The following is a 16,048-nucleotide window of genomic DNA, read 5'->3' on the forward strand; positions in this document are numbered from 1 at the left end:
TGAGATATTATTTGAAAGCTGAGGACGTGGGTACCTGTGAGAGTGCCCGTGAGATAATCTTTATAATTTGTCTGTGGTAATTTAAGGTAAAATAGACGACCGGCAGTGTGATACATTATCTGATAAGTTTATTGTCTGGCTAGATGATCAGTGGAATGGTTAAATAAGGTTTAATGGGTTGATGCCATAAGTCTTACCACTTATATTTCAACTTCTTTAAGTTTTCATAAAATAAAATATACAACCAAATATAAGTTAATCACAAGATGTTTTCAAAAACATTCTTATCACGGAATTAAACAATAAAATAAAATTAAGATTGCTAAAACTGCGGCGATCGCATACCAAAGGGAAACAACCCTGAGTATCTGTTACCTCTCGCAATTTCACAGTTGCTTCCCATGCATCACGTTGCGCTTTCTCCTCGTGTTCTTAGCACACTTTGTTTTCGTAACGTTAATGCATGTCTACAATACTGAGGTTAAAATAAAACAAACAAACAAAACCAAACGATTGCCTAAATAATGAAAGCATCCTACCTGACAGCTTTCTATGCGACCGCTTCTGCTACAGAGCCTCGCAACTGTCATTGTTACTCTAGTCGTTTCGTCTTTGAAGAAGAGTCGCGCGCAGGCAAGCACCCACGCACCCAGGCACACTCACACACACATTCTCTCTCTCTCACACACACACACAGAATGAGTAGCTTGGGTGAAAGCGGGTGGTATCTTCTACGGAACGATGAGGAGAACAATAAAACTCCGTCACTCACTGCACGTATTTACTGTTTGTGTAGACTGCACACTTATTGCATCCAAAGAACGCGTGACTTGTTTGTTTTTTCATGCAGTGCGACTGAGCATAGGTACACCCACTCGTCATAATTCATGTTGATTTTGTAATTGGTCGTCAAGGTAATGGAGATGGTTCTGTTTGTCCGGTTTCCTTTTCAGACAACGGAACCAATATTTATTAACAGACAGTGAATTCCTGTCTTGTCTTTTCAATCCACCCGCATGTCGTCAGCGTTTCCGGGGACTGTGGCAGCGCTCGTCATCGCTCCTGCAGTCGTGCAGCGGAAGCGTTTGCTGCGCTGCGCAGCGCCGTTCGTGACGGCGTTCCGTTGACCGAGGTCAGAGGTCAGTGAGGACAACTGGCTGACGGTGTCGATCTTAGATAAATTTTTAGTCTTAGTCTTAGGCTACACTGGTCAGAGGTCGTGTAGGAAAAACACAGACTAGGGAGTGCAAGGAAACAGAATATACAATGGATGGACAGTGCCTTTGAGTCCAATGAATGGAACAAACGTATACAGTATACAGGTTAGTGTAAAAGCCAAAAAATAACAGAGAATGGTATTTATCAACAGATTAAAGTATTTTTACATAATGCACAGCATGAAACGTGATTACAAAGGCAAGATGGAGGCAGCTTGAAAACCAGCGACAGACAGGATTCATATTTTGTGGCCTGTGAACGACCAGCACGAACCAACCAAAAGAAAAGTCTCGTATCCTTTATCATTCTCTTTCTATTTCCTTATTTATGACTGTTTAACTGCTTACCTTCATCTCTCCTTCATTGCCTTTTAACATTCACCTTTCACACACGCCAACAATAGCACAAGGTGTTCTCACCTTCTTGTACAGTTGTACCACACGTGTAGAATCCTCAAAGAGACAAAAGGAAACTCTTGTACTTGATCGTCTCAGACCACCTTAGCAGGACCAAGGATCGGGGATCAGGGTTCAGTAAGGCGTTCCAGGGATGAGATGACCAGGTGAGGTACACGATCCTATCAGTGACAAGACCCTCAAAAAAACAAGCCGAATGGCTGCCCCTGGGCATATCTTTAAATCCTCCCAAAAAGAGGGACAGCAAGCTTGCCATTTCTTCCCGTGACATCATGCCATGCATCCATCACAGAACAGGTGCAGCACAAATGTAATAATAATAGCAATACAAATCCGCAGACGAAATCAGCAGTCGCTGCATAATCCGCAATGACCCATGACACCTCGCTCTCACACCGTGTCGATGATGGCGAGGACTTGTTGAGAGATGCATGTACCTTGTAGAGACGGCAGGCACGGTTTCTGGTGTAATTGCCTCGATTTGTGAACTTTCTTCACTTTCTTTGCATCTTCTGGAATATCCTCCGTTCGCTAGTTCACTGTAAGCCAATGTAATCCAATAAAAAGTGGATGTAGCACTGCCAGTGTGTAATCCATGAATCAGGAGGCTTTGCTCTGTGCAGTGTAATCCACAGAGGAAGTTGAACTGTGCACTCTCGGTGTGATCTACACGAGGCCAGGGCCCAGGGGTGATCATATCCCCGTGTCCACCTCAAACACTCAGTGTTCTGGTCACGGGTGACCTCACCCGCGAGGTAATCTTTTAATCCTTCGAGCACTCAATTCCAGCTGCACATCAGGGTGGAAAGAAGTGCAGTCCATCCAATTTGTTTCGTAATCCATGGACTGCACAGTGTGCACCAGACGAGTTCAGTTCGATGTTCCGACAAAACCCCAGGCAACCAGTGTTCTCCAGTGCTTCACAGCGATCCATGGGCTTTAAAAACACACAACGCAGCTGATCCATCATGCTATCCATTAAATCCAGTGCACATCCTGTGAGGTGCGGACTGTAATCCATTAAGCGAAGAAGGCATCACTGAGAAGAAGTAGGTATGTAGCCCATTTGATTCAGAGATTGCACACCAGAAACAAAATTGTCGACACAGAATGCAGTGCAGTCGAGAGATCACTAGGAAAGATGTTGTTTTCCTTTTATTCATCGAAATAATGCAAACATTCAGATGGACAAAATCAAAACTTACTGAGAGATGGATTCCAGCAGTGGGAGGTACGTGGGAAATACTCGCATTCCTTATGCCACAGTAGCACACTAAGTGATGTAGCACACCAAGATCACACTATGTAGCAGTACACAGTGTAGACTACAGTAGCAGCCTGTCTACTGTTTGATATTAGTGGTCTCCTGTTGTTTGATATTAGTGGTAAGCAGTGTAGACCACAGCAGCAGCCTGTCTACTGTTTGATATTAGTGGACCTAACGTACCCTGGTATCCACGTACACACTTTCACTCACCTCCGATTGTGTATCACCTGACTTGCTGAAACTTCAGCTTGTAATCAGTTGAAGCTGAAGGACTAGGTGAATGAAGAATTTTATATTTCCCTGCAGCTGATGAATGTCTCGAGAAAGTTTGCACCAAAAACCCGCAGGGAACCACCATCGACTGCTTGGACGACTGATCTTCCCAACACACACACAAGTGAAAAAAGCCGAGTGGTGTCGTGGAGAACTGATCTCAGCCAAGAAGCACTTTCAGAGGACAAGGACAGGTGTTCTCCTCATGGGTTTATTAACTGAGATATCTGAAACAAAATGGTAATGACGACATTGCTTTTCATAAACACTTACATTACCATACATAGAGACAAGCAGAGAGAAGAGAGAAAAATATTTCAAACAAATATATGTAAGTGTGATTAAATGTATATAGGACTATATATCTAAGGGTATTTATATATTTTAAAACACCCACAGAAGCAGATGGAATTCCAAAATGTGATGAAAACTAAAGCCAGCTGCACAAAGCGACTTTGTTGTTATACTGTATAGTTCTTGCAAACCGTTGTTTCATTAGCACCGCTCTGCTCCTACAGACTAATTAAACATCTTCTAACAGAAAGAAACACACGCTTTTAATAATTTAATAAGTCGAATATTAATAATCAATAATGATAACTATCGCAACTAAAATTATTCAATGTCGAAGAACAAAACAAATTCTTCAAAACTGAAATCAAAAGCTAATAATTATCATCTTATTTGTAGAAATAAAGATAGTGTTTGTCATTTGCGATAAACAAGTTTAATTTATTGTTGAATTAATATTAATTAATGACTAAACGTAATGTGCGTAGATTATTCTTACCACTTCAGCTTATTTACTTACTTGCATTGCAACACACACAAAGTCTCCATGTAAAAGCAACACCAAGGGAGACTACACAGCAATAACTAGGTTTCCTCCCTTACATTAGCGCTTTAGAGGCCCCTGAATTACATCTGAATATATATATATGTGTGTGCTTTCGCTCGACGTTCAGTTTTGTTTGAAGAGGATTTTTAAGGGTACTTCATACACCCGGCTCTCTTATCCGCATCGAACGCCTTCTTCACCTTTTGTCGAATGTGCGACGATGTTAGCGATGTGACCAAACTTTGTCCATTATTTGAGACTAAATTATTTGGTTATGAACGCCGCTCACAAGATTGTACTTATATATTTACCTTACACAGAGGTCCTCAAACTCCGCGAAGCACGAAGGCAACAGACGCCTGTGTACAGCTAACCACTGCTTACATGACATCTCGGGTACGACAGTGTGTTTCACGGGTGGGTTCGGAGACAATTAACTATCGCATAGAATATGGCTGTCATGTCTTCTTCGATCAGAGAAGTCAGGGCGTGCTCTGCGGGGTGAAGTTGGAGCGAGTGAGCGACAGAGAGAACACTGTAGGGAATTGAAGAAGAAAGACTACAACTAAGAAGAAGATAACTATTGTGACGGCGCGGAGGAGGGGAAGTGGTTATGACAATAAAAAAAATAAAAAAAATAAAAATATAATAAAAATGAGGAACTATCTAAGAAGCGAACCTGTCGCTTGTTCTGGACAGCGTCTGAAAACAGGCCTGGGAAATTGAAAGCAATTACCACTGAGTGTGTCCCCTTGTCGAACAATCGCTTTTGCCATCTAAAACGGCGGTGAGAATGTGAGACACGGCTGTTATAGCCCAAGCCTGGCCGCGGCCACAAAGCCCTATTCTCCCAGCGCCTCGGACCCATTATGTGGCAGACAATGGCATCCCTGGCGCTGGTCCATAGCTCGGCTTTAAAACTGAGAGACAACTGCAAAGCTCTGCCCAGGTAATTTCCAGCGAGTTTAAACGCTTTTGGTATCTCCGGCCCAGAGATGAGTAGGCTCAGGAACATGTTTCAGCGGGCGTTTGTGGAAAAACAATGACCAAGAGTGACAACCATGGACGTCGGCAGAAGAGTTACTGCCCCTTGTGCCGGTGTGCACAGCAGCAACGTCTACAACATCACGCAATCTCCATGCAGACTACGACTACAGCACGTCTGCCGACAGATGACAGTCCTGTCCTCTTGTCTCCAGTCTAGCTTGTGGCCGCCATGTTATCTTATTCTTTGCCAATACCGTTGAAAACCATAGTTTGACTTGTTTGTTTGTTTGTTGTATGTTTCTTCTGTCTGTCTGCATCTCCTAGTTCGTTGGCGAGGTGTCACCTGTATGCAGCACAGTAATAGACAATGACAGTGACGATTCTTTATAGACAATGAGGGTAGACAACAGACACACACAGGCCCCCACTCCCGGGTATACACATACTTCATATACCTCCATCCACCTCTCCCACTCACACCTACAGAGAGAGCAAAATGTTTAATCTTTATTCTCGCTTCGCCTAACAAGCTCGTTTGAGTACTCGGACATTTGCAAATAACACTTCATTACGGTCAGCGACTGGCAAAACATCGATAAAACCCACTTTCTCTCTCTCTCTCGTTCCTGTCTCCCATACAGCAGGGGACATAACCCACTTTCTCTCTCTGTCTCTCCTTCAAGTTTCCCATACAGCAGGGGACATAACCCTCACATTTATTTGTTCCTTCACTTTCTGTAGCTCGTGCCTTCATTTTGCTGGTACCGCAGCACACAGCTGAGACTAGCCATCTGGGTACCTCACCGACTGTGTGTGTTGAGCGTCACGTACCCGTTATACCCTGCATTTAGTTCAAAGTCTTAAACACCAAAAGCTTAAAAAAAGCGAAATTCCATAATAAATGGAGACTTTCCTTACTACTCCTTCGTTACTTACTACCTGTGAATTGCCAATCAGGACATCAACATCTCATTCACACAGTGCGAAATCACCGCGAGGTGGAAGCACTTTCCCTCAAACTCAACATCTGCATGCCACCCCACATCAACAGCCTGCCTTCAAAAGTTCTAACATGATATATTTATAGTATTACTATCGGCTACAAGGATGTTAGGCAATTACATGACACTTAAACACACAGTTTGCCAAACACTGTCAGTAATGTTAAGAAAAGCTCCCGGGAGCTTATTCTGAGCTAGATTGCGGGTGTTACAATATTATTATTATTATAATTTTATTTGTTATTTGTTGTCTATAGCGTGGCTTTTACACTGAACAAACTTATGAAAAGCCCTTCTTAGATTACCTCGGCAGTTTATGTAGGTATGCATGCACAAATGTGTGTATTATGCGGGTATTTTGTACATGTGTGTGTGTGTGTACTACACGTAGTTGTCATAAAATCGCGTGTCTGCCTACCTGTCCACCCGCCTGTCACACCCGGTCATCCACTGACTGTTGTTTAACATGTACTGAAGTGAGTTTAATTCCTGTATTTGTATGTGGAGTGCAGTCAAGGCAGCCGTGTGAGGACATAAAGACGTCCATGTCTCACCCGAAACTCGAGACGAGGCTGGAGTCAACTGCCGCACGGCTGCCACCAGAGGGCGCTCGGCGCTCACAAAAGACCGCGGGTCTCAAAGTCTGAAAAGCCATCGCCTGACGCCTCACATCGTCATTGTTCAAATTTAACTCTGTTATCTTCCACGTGTAACAGAACTCCATCTACCCCGCTACCCTCCACCCTGGCCTCGTCACGTAAAAAGCTTCTAACGTGTTGATGGCCGCGTCCTTACCACCCGTCTACCGTCTACAACCTCCTCGTCCCTCTGTTCCTCTCTCCTTGCTCTTACCTTACCAAGTCGCTATGCTTTTTCAGCTTAGTCCTTTCAGCTTGACAAGGGGACTATTTTTTATCTTGTAGCTATTGTCACAGGGGACTCGACCATGCAGCCCAAAGGGGGAAAAATCAGAAAGGCTCACCTGAAGAGATGGGGTCAGCTTAATACGACTGAAAAGATCCTACCTAGGCCGACTTACATGTTGGGCGTAAGCTATACTTTCACGTGAGCCCCTCCATTGTGCGGGCGAGAGAGGAGGCCGGCGATTGTAGACAAGTCATCAAAGGAGCAGGCAAGACAGGGGCGCCAACTCCAGCCCACGGCACAGACTGCGCTGCTTGTCTCACCAGCCTAAACGGCGCACCCACGTGACAAGGGGTGGCAGCAGCTGTCCTCCCGGCATTTTCATCCTCATCGCCACCACCTCAGTCGCCCAAAGTTCACATGGTCACCATCATCACATCCACTGTGGACCACACAATTTAGTTGATATTTGTTCTTATTGCACAATTATTGGGTGTTAGGACCAAATGCTATACCCTATCTCATACCCGGGGTACGCGCTCAGCGAGTCTCCTCCTCATCATCTTCTGTCAACACACGATGATTTATATTTACCCCGAGAACATCCTGTACCACTGTATCAGTCTCAGCTTTACAATTCGACTGGGTGGTCAGTTGACCCGTCTATTGACCAGTCGGTAGCTTACCACACAGAGAAACTTTAATCAGTCTGATAAATAAACAAATCAGCTAATCATGCAATCTGCGACAAGTGGATCTCATTCAGAAAGTATCCTGTCTTCTGTGTTTTATATCTTCTACGAGTTGTGTCCACCCTCCTGTGACGTTTCTCTAACGATTCTCCACCCGTTCCCTGTGAGGACGGGAAGAAGTGGACAGTCGACACCCGTGTAGTGCAATGGTGTATTATATATATTATCCCTACTCACCCTGCTGAATCTGGGAACTCACCTGATCTCTTGAGGGTTGAAGAAGGAAAGGTAGCGAGGGTTTCTTATACCCGGGGTGGTTAAGCACCTTAACGTAAAGCTCGCCCCGTAGACAGTAAGTACATCGTGAGCGACCTGCCTGCACTGGACAGCAAGAGGAGACCAGACATGTCTGAAAGTCTTACCTGCACAGGAACTGAGGTGTTTCATTCCATTTTCTTCTTTTCTTATTTTCTTTTCGTCTCTCTCTCTCTGTGCTTGTTTCTCATTTTTTCTTCTTTCTTCCTTGATATTTCTCAAACCATACACTAATTGTCCTGTAACAGCTGGAGACTAATTAAATGTAGACCGTTAACATCTAACATTTTAACCGTGTCTCCCATTTTGAGGGAACATTTTCCAGGCTAAGTGAACCAGAGGCGGCAATAGTTTTCTTTCTGCGGTCACGTGTGTGTCTTCCACGTGATGTCGTCTGCTTTCTCTACTATGAACACGTAGTAGTGTGTGAAGCCCCCTTGTCCTCCCTATCATAGCCTGACGTACGTGCTGACACACAGGCAGACAGAACTATATATATATACACACATAGACACACACACACACACACAAACCGTAGATCAGCTTCTCCGACTGCGACACGTCTCACCTTATAATTAGCAGGAACTAAAACTATTTGAAATGCCTCTGGGAAAAAAAGATACACAAAAGAAAGCATAGCGCTGAAGTGTAAAGTACAGGTGCACCCCATCGAAGTACAGGTGCACCCATCAAAGTACAGGTGCACCCCATCAAAGTACAGGTGCACCCATCAAAGGCTGGCAACTGCTCCTCCCAAGGTGAAGGCCAAGTTTACCCCCTCGTACAAAAGGTGATTGAAGGAATGAGTCTCTCAATGAAGAGTTCTGTCATTGTTGAATGTCGAATTCAGGGATGCGTTCTTGCTTTTCCTACTTTTATATGTTCTCTCTTTCAGTGTGTGTGTCGCCCCACCCTCCTACTCTCTCTACACACATGTGAGAGCGCGAACGGACTCACCAACAGATTTCACATTTCTTTTCACTACATCAACAACAACAACAACAGGTCTCTAACACTGTGCAGCACAAGATGTTTAAAACTCCTGGCATTACTTTGTGGGCATGGAGGGTCTAGAACACACACACACACGCACACGTACATATATAAATCACACACACACACACACACTAAAGTCAATCCCATCGGACACCTACAGGCGTTTGAACTGGAGTGTAACGGAGAAAGCCAAGTCCACGGAGCAAGAGCAATACTAGTTTTGACATTTCTCTCATCGTGCATGTCGTCCTCTGTGGCTGCCAGTCGCCAACATTTGGTTCAAGTCTGGAGCCAGCAAGTCTGGTGTCCTCTACACACCTGCAGGACATCGTTCTTGGAGACTAGTCTGTCCCTGGTTGTGTGACTGTAGTGTCGCCACCTGGCTACAGGTGTACATTGATGAGAGGTAAAGAATAAATATCTCCACCTGGCTATAGGAGTATATTCATGTTTATAAGTATGTTTATGAGGCCTTACACTGGAGTGCCGGGGTATACGGGGTAGTTGTGTGGTCGTCACACCTGGCTGTCCTCGTCCACTGCACCACCTCGCCCCCAGTGTGCACGTGACTACGGAGAATGCTACAAGTCGACCCTACAGAGTATAGACTGTCAGCCCCTGACTAACGGTTGGTGTGACACAACAAACTTTTGTACTTCAGTATTCACCCACCCACCCACCCACCCGTGCTTGCTGTCCTTCTGTCGGTACATACACATACGGGTGTGTGACAGTGCACAAAGGTCCTCCACTATGTTTGGGTTCCCCTCCCTCAAACACTATTGTGGTCTTAGTTCCCCCATGATATTCCCAGACTTCGAGGTACAACCTTACAAACGTCACCGAGGACACATCGATGATATCATCGATGATGTTTGTCACTCACGTGACAGTCGTTAACCAATGGCAGAAGACATTTAGCGGAGAGTGCAGCAATGTGCAGTTATCATCACCTTTACAGCCGACGACCAAGACACCGACACCGACACACCTGTGTTTGCACACACCACCACAACACAGGTACTAAAGGTTTATTATCGTCGGTTGAGTGACTTTCACAAGGCGCCATTGTTTGTTGAATACTGGTGTGTGTGACAGTGAGAGAGTGAGTGAGAGAGTGAGAGAGACAGTGAGAGAGAGAGACAGTGTGTATTCGTGTATATCTTGTATCTCTCAGTGCCCGCATGTTTGCGTGCGTGGTGTGTGTGCGTGTGTTGTGTGTATACCTGTGTGTGTGTGTGTGTCATGCGTGTGTGTGTGCGTGCGCACGCGTGAAGAAGTCTTGTACCCGAAAGAGGTTTTCAATACAAGGAAGAGGTTTGGAAGACAATACACCGACCCTGAGAGGCCAAGAGTACAGGCGCTGGTGACACACTGGCAGGCGAGCAAATGACACAATCATCTATTCAAATGGCCTGCAAGCTCGGCACAACGGCCCTCAAGTCCCCCACAAATAATTTCCATACACCGTTTATTTCGCCTCTCGCCGGGGTTCACGCCGGGTCCAGGGACTCAAGACAGTGAGCTTGTTGAGAAAGCAAAACGACTTTGGAGGTGGCAAAGCTGGGTATAGAGAGTGTGGCTGGCGGGTACAAAAGAAACAGTTGAAAGTGGTGAGGACATGACGGTGCGTGAAGTCAATAAACCTTGTGTGTGCAGTCAATAAACTCCTCTCTCAACAGCTTTTCAAATGGCCGCCAGGGAAGGGCCCCGCCTTTAGACTTGGCAGCGATACATCATGTCATACAAACTGCAGTCACAGTGTTAGAAGGCCAGCAGACAGGCGACAAGACTCTATACTAGCAGTCATACACCCCGGGTACATCACGGGTAAGCCGCCACAAACACCCAGCAATCCTGTCAAGGTCTCTTACTTCTAGACACCGGGTGCGCATGTCAGGGGTATGTTGTGTCAGCCGTTGGTGTCCATCAGCAGTAGTAGCAGCAGTAGTAACAAGAGGCGGAGAAATAAAGGATGACAAAGGTCAAAGTTCAGGACGTGTACTGACTGATGACAATCACGTCTATCAGGGGGAGGTGATTCAACACAGTGTGTTGTGACCAGTATACAACAGGTGAACCTCCCTGGAGGTAACGGAACTATGTGACAGTGTCAAGGTGACAGTGACAAAGTGACAGTAAGTGACAGTGTCAAAGTGACAGTGACTAAGTGACAGTGACTAAATGACAGTGAGTAAGTGACAGTGTCAACGTGACAGTGAGTAAGTGACAGTGTCAAAGTGACAGTGACAAAGTCTACAAATCAGTCCCGATGCAGTTCCTTCTCAGCTCGCTGTTATGTTACGGAGCGAATGGTCTGGGACAGTCTGTGACTAGACTGTGGGTGGAGGAGCCACATACTCATAGAACACCACTGACACTCTAGCGGTGTGACAGAGGGTGTGACAGTCATCCGGGTTCTCTACAGCTACACGGTCTGTTTCCTACAAGCGCCACAGCGCCGCATCCAGCTTTTTGTCATGAAGCTCTGTGTGCTCCACATGTGAGGTGAGGAGGTACCACCTACCACCACCATCCCTGTCAGTGACAGAACTGTATTCCACTTATACGGTTTGTTATTACAGTGAAGGTTGGCTGCCCTTTCAATGCTGATCTTTCTCTGCAGGCATCTGTTTACATGCCGTAATATAGCCTTAGCTGCTGACACGGCGTAAAACACAATTTCCCCCCCCTCTGTATTCCACTTCCGGCAGAGGCGCAAGGAAAATGTTGACCCCTGACCCGTGCACGTGTCAGACTTTGCTATGCATGTTTCAGGTGTTGACATTCAAGTTACTAATGTTGATGTCAACATATCGCACTAACATCCAATGAATGTCCTAAAACTCGTGTCCGTCCGGAAATTGCGAGTGAGACCGGGTACGGATCGTAAGAACAGCGCCACCTATACTGCATTTCATTTTAAAGCCGATGTTTTAGGTGACAATATCATAAAATTACACTTATTCGTCCACTTGCAGCAACTCTTCCTTCTCTTCTAATTCACTTTCTGCACAAACACGTCATTTTCATCGTCTTCTCCTCTATTATCACGTTAAAGTTTCCTGCTCGCCACCAACACCATCGGGTCAGATGTCCGACAGACACCTCGTCGCCTAGCAACGTCTGACTCCGCAGCTGAAAGGTCCCTTGTTGATGGGGCCACGACTGAGGACCTGCCAGCCTCTGACTTTGACCACAGGAACCTCAAGTGGGGCCATTGTTGGTCCCTAATTGACGCCAAGTGGCGACAAAGCGCCGTCTGGTGTCAGACATGACCACAAGGTCCTGGCAATGTCCACAATGTCCGCCACTGACTTGAACAGTCTCCCCCTCCACCAGCCCTCCCCTCAGGTGTCGCCACTGTCCTCCGTTTCCCCACATCACTTCGTGTGTCGTTGGTCGGCCAACTGATATCCTCCCACTGGGGAGAAAGTCGGTGTACCCTTCATGGTGACAGCACCTTGCTTAATTAACATTCTTCTGTTCATTCTGGTGTAGCAACGATCAGGGTGAGTAGCACTCACTGAGGACTGTGGTCCTGGCTACTGATAGCCCTCAGCCACATCTAGGTACCTGTACGGCCTTCTGCCAGGGGATGACAACACGAAAAATAAAATGTGGAGAGTTAGTGTTGACCAAAGAAGACAAACATGGTCAAAGTAGGGGCTCAGATATGTCTGCCCCACGGATCTCCTGTCAAACGCCACCAGTTTTTTTTTATATACATTTATGAGTTCCTTCATTCACTCGTTTCTTCTTCTGTTTGTTCGTTTGTTCTTTCGTGAAATGACTGTAAATAATAGTTACACCAACCTTATTCATTCGCTAATTCACCGACTTTCTATGCAGAAGATTAGGTATTAGTGGTGACAGCTGTAGATGATAAGTAGTAGGTGATCACAAAGTAGTTGTGACAGGTGATACTGTCATTACAGTATGTGTAAAATATATATATAGCAGTATATTATTAGCGCCATCAACACAGTCTATAAGTAGACGTGTTGATAGGCTATAAAAAAATATATCACATTTAAAAAAATGGAAGGAAGATATGGAACTGAAGGATGGAGCGAGGAAGAAAATTAGAAGAAAGAGAAAACAGAAAGAACTCTGGGACCTCAGTACTGAACTTACCTCCGTCCGAGAGAGTTCTGCTGGGCAATGGTCACAGAATGAGCACCACAACATGCAGCGATGACATCTCGGTGTTGTTTGTGGTGTTTGTGTGTGAAAGTTGCGCCTGTAGCCGTTAACCTGGGGGCTTGGCTGGTCACACACCTCCTCACACACCTCACGTGGCTACACACCTCCTCACTGAAGCTTGTCAAACACAACTGCAGATTGAGGGCTGAGATGGCTTCCTCCAACAATTTTTTCTGGAGATCGAACTCTTGCTTGCTTAGACGGACTATTTCCTGTCCACACGTTAATTTGATCAACATTTGTGTTGTCCCTTTCTTGGCTCAAACGACTGCAACGGATTAACTGCCACAGGAAGCACAAAACACTGGGAGAGCAACACTGGGCTTCGATCTGGACGCCAGCAGCTCGCAGGACATCGACATCGGCTTGTGGAAGCACTGGAAGACACCAGGTGCCTGCAAACTGAAACATCTGCCAGGAGGACATTCCAGAGCCCAGTGAAATCCAAACGCAAGCAAACACAAGTCTGTCTGTCTGTCTGTCTGTCTGTCTGTCTGTCTGTCTGTCTGTCTGTCTGTCTAAGAAGTGGCTTTAAAGGGCTTTTGTAGACTCTCATATTCCGCTCCGTTCCTTGATGAACAGAAGGAGGACTACTCTCAGACTGCAGACTGCTACCCTCAGTCCTGCTGTGTCCCACGTGAGCACAGGTCACTCTGGTCGCCAACACTCAGGTGACATCAAGCAAGGTGCTCCTCGTGTAGGTGCCAGGTTGCCGGCTTGTGTCAGATGGCAACGAGGCTGTCAAGCAGATCACAAGAGGCAAGCTTATCATTAGCTAACGACATGGCCTGGGCTGACCTCGGGACGAGGATTATTGTAAACAACTCCCGCGTGTGACAACACAGTGTACACAAAGCCTTCAAGGAAAAAAACAAAACAAAATACAATCTTCGTAACTCTTTCCTTAAGCGACTTGCTCCAGCGGAAAAGATCATGTCTGAAGAGTTTCACCTTTGACCCAGCGTCCTTCTGGAAGAGTTGTGTCATCATATCCACTGATGATGCAGCCTCTCGTCAGTATTTAGTATTGTTCATTAGCTGTGTCGTCCATTCTTGCTTCCTTCTGTCCTTCTCTAGCTGATATTTCTTTTTCTTTCACATTCTCCGTCCGCGGCACCTCCAGCTCCGTGTCGGGTGGCTGTTGCCAGCACGGCAGTCCCTCCAGCATTGCCAGCCTGGAGTACAGCCCCAGTCTTTTTCTCTCGTCGTTTGCATGAGTGTGCAAAGCTATAGTCAGGCTAGACCCGACGGCTTTAGAAATCGCCCACAATGCTGCAAAGGGGGGAAAAAAAGGAGTAGCAGAAGTCCATTGTGTGGGACGGAGAACCCAGAGAACGAGGCGAGGCAAGTGCTGGGCTGTATCATTTCGCACGTTTGCCTTTCCATAATGCGCCGAGACCAGGCCATTGTGCGGCGAGAAAGGCCCACTCCAAAAAAAGTCACCCGGAGAGAACGGGGCATTCAGCTCCTCACAATGGCCCGTGTTTCCAAATATGTTGTACATATCGCAAATGAACTAAGAAGGAGCCCTGGCTTTCAAAAGGCCCGGCAACAAATTTTACGTATAATGGTTTGGGGAGACCTCCAGTCCGCCACCTCTCCGGGCTTTAGAAAGAAGACAGAGAGGGAGGGAAATGGAAGCCCTCCAACTGGCCCCGCAGTCGGCGAGAAAGAAATGGGGTTCCTGCCATGGAGGACGGTCCAGGGTTTAGTGTGCAGTTACACAGGGTGGCGATGACAGACACCCGATGTACACCACAGTACGACTGGCAAACCTGCACCAAATGCAGCTCAGACCAATTTTATTTTATTTGTTTGAAACTGCGTTCGACGAGGCTTTCTTCTGGATAATTGTTTCCCGGCACATGAAACACTAGTGGCAAAACCATTTGGAAAGTTACTGCCCCAGGTCTCTCTTTCTCTCGCTGTTTGTGTTTTATTTCTGTGAGGAATAGAGATGTCGCTTGAGTATGTTGGTACACAGTTTGGCCGAAAATTTGTTTGTTTGTTTTGTTTTGTTCAGTGCGAAACACGATCACTGTGTTCACACACTGCTTTACGGGAGTAAATGAATGACCAGAGTCAGAAAAGTTGTAAGTTTGAGACCAATGAATAGGAAGTGGTTAAACTAATTATTATTTTACTTCCTTTATTGTTCTTCTCTTTTTCACCCGTTCAGTGGTGCAATGACCAACAGCGCCATGAAAGTCTACATTGATAAGCTAATGAAAAGTTTGTACACAATGCCAGAATTATTTTTTACCCTTTCATACCATTTCAGATTGTCCAGTTTGCTGTTACCTGTTAGCTTAACCATTGATTACTGAGCAATTACTTGTTTTTCTACATATTGTTTGCAACAAGGCGCAGGGGACGTAACTAGCAACTTCACCAACATTGCTGACATCAGGGGCCACAACCATGACACACAGGTACAGTTACCTCGAGGGTATCCTTAAACACTGAGTCAGCGCTGCAGCCAGTGGCAGAACTAATTACACTCATCCAGTGGATGTTCATACATACCCGGGGTAGCGGGGTCCCAAATAGCAAGTCAGAGTCAGTCACGTGTTAGAGAAATCAAAGCCAAGCCTCTAGCAGCACATTGTTATTAGCAGGGATGTGAACAGAAGTGAAAATACATTTATACTGAGGATAAATATGGCGCCTCTTAAATACTGTCCCCTCCACCTCCCGCTTCCTCCGTTTTCCTTCGTCGCCTCATATAAAAAAAGTAAGTTGATGTCATGTCAGATGATGTCACTGTCATGTCCTTATATTTTCTGAAGGTTTTTTTTTACTGTCTCAAACATGTGCATGGTCTAATATGTCGGAGTCAATACCATCTATGTTCTTTTCGACATCATCAGCATCAGCAGCATCAGCATCACCATCCTCATCATCATCCTCATCATCATCATCATCGGGCTTCATTTGTAAAGATATTGTAGCTTCACAGAGCCAGTGCCAGAGGT

At 45.7% G+C, this 16,048-nt stretch overlaps 1 long non-coding RNA gene across 3 annotated transcripts in view; it reads right to left on the reverse strand.

Moving 5' to 3' along the window:
• Window positions 1–16,048, reverse strand: part of LOC112554783 — a 94,182-nt gene that overhangs the window by 60,527 nt on the left and 17,607 nt on the right. The window contains exons 1-2 of one of the 3 annotated variants that reach the window (XR_003097314.1): window positions 13,005–14,911; window positions 1,638–3,401 (exon numbers count right to left, since the gene is read on the reverse strand). This is a non-coding gene — a long non-coding RNA (uncharacterized LOC112554783). Of the gene's footprint in view, window positions 1–1,637; window positions 3,402–6,418; window positions 6,543–13,004; window positions 14,912–16,048 lie in introns of those variants that run through there. The other 2 variants (XR_003097316.1, XR_003097315.1) reach the window with 2 other exon arrangements.

This window comes from Pomacea canaliculata, linkage group LG14, assembly GCF_003073045.1.
Source record: "Pomacea canaliculata isolate SZHN2017 linkage group LG14, ASM307304v1, whole genome shotgun sequence".
In the NCBI taxonomy this organism is placed as follows: Eukaryota; Metazoa; Mollusca; class Gastropoda; order Architaenioglossa; family Ampullariidae; genus Pomacea; species Pomacea canaliculata.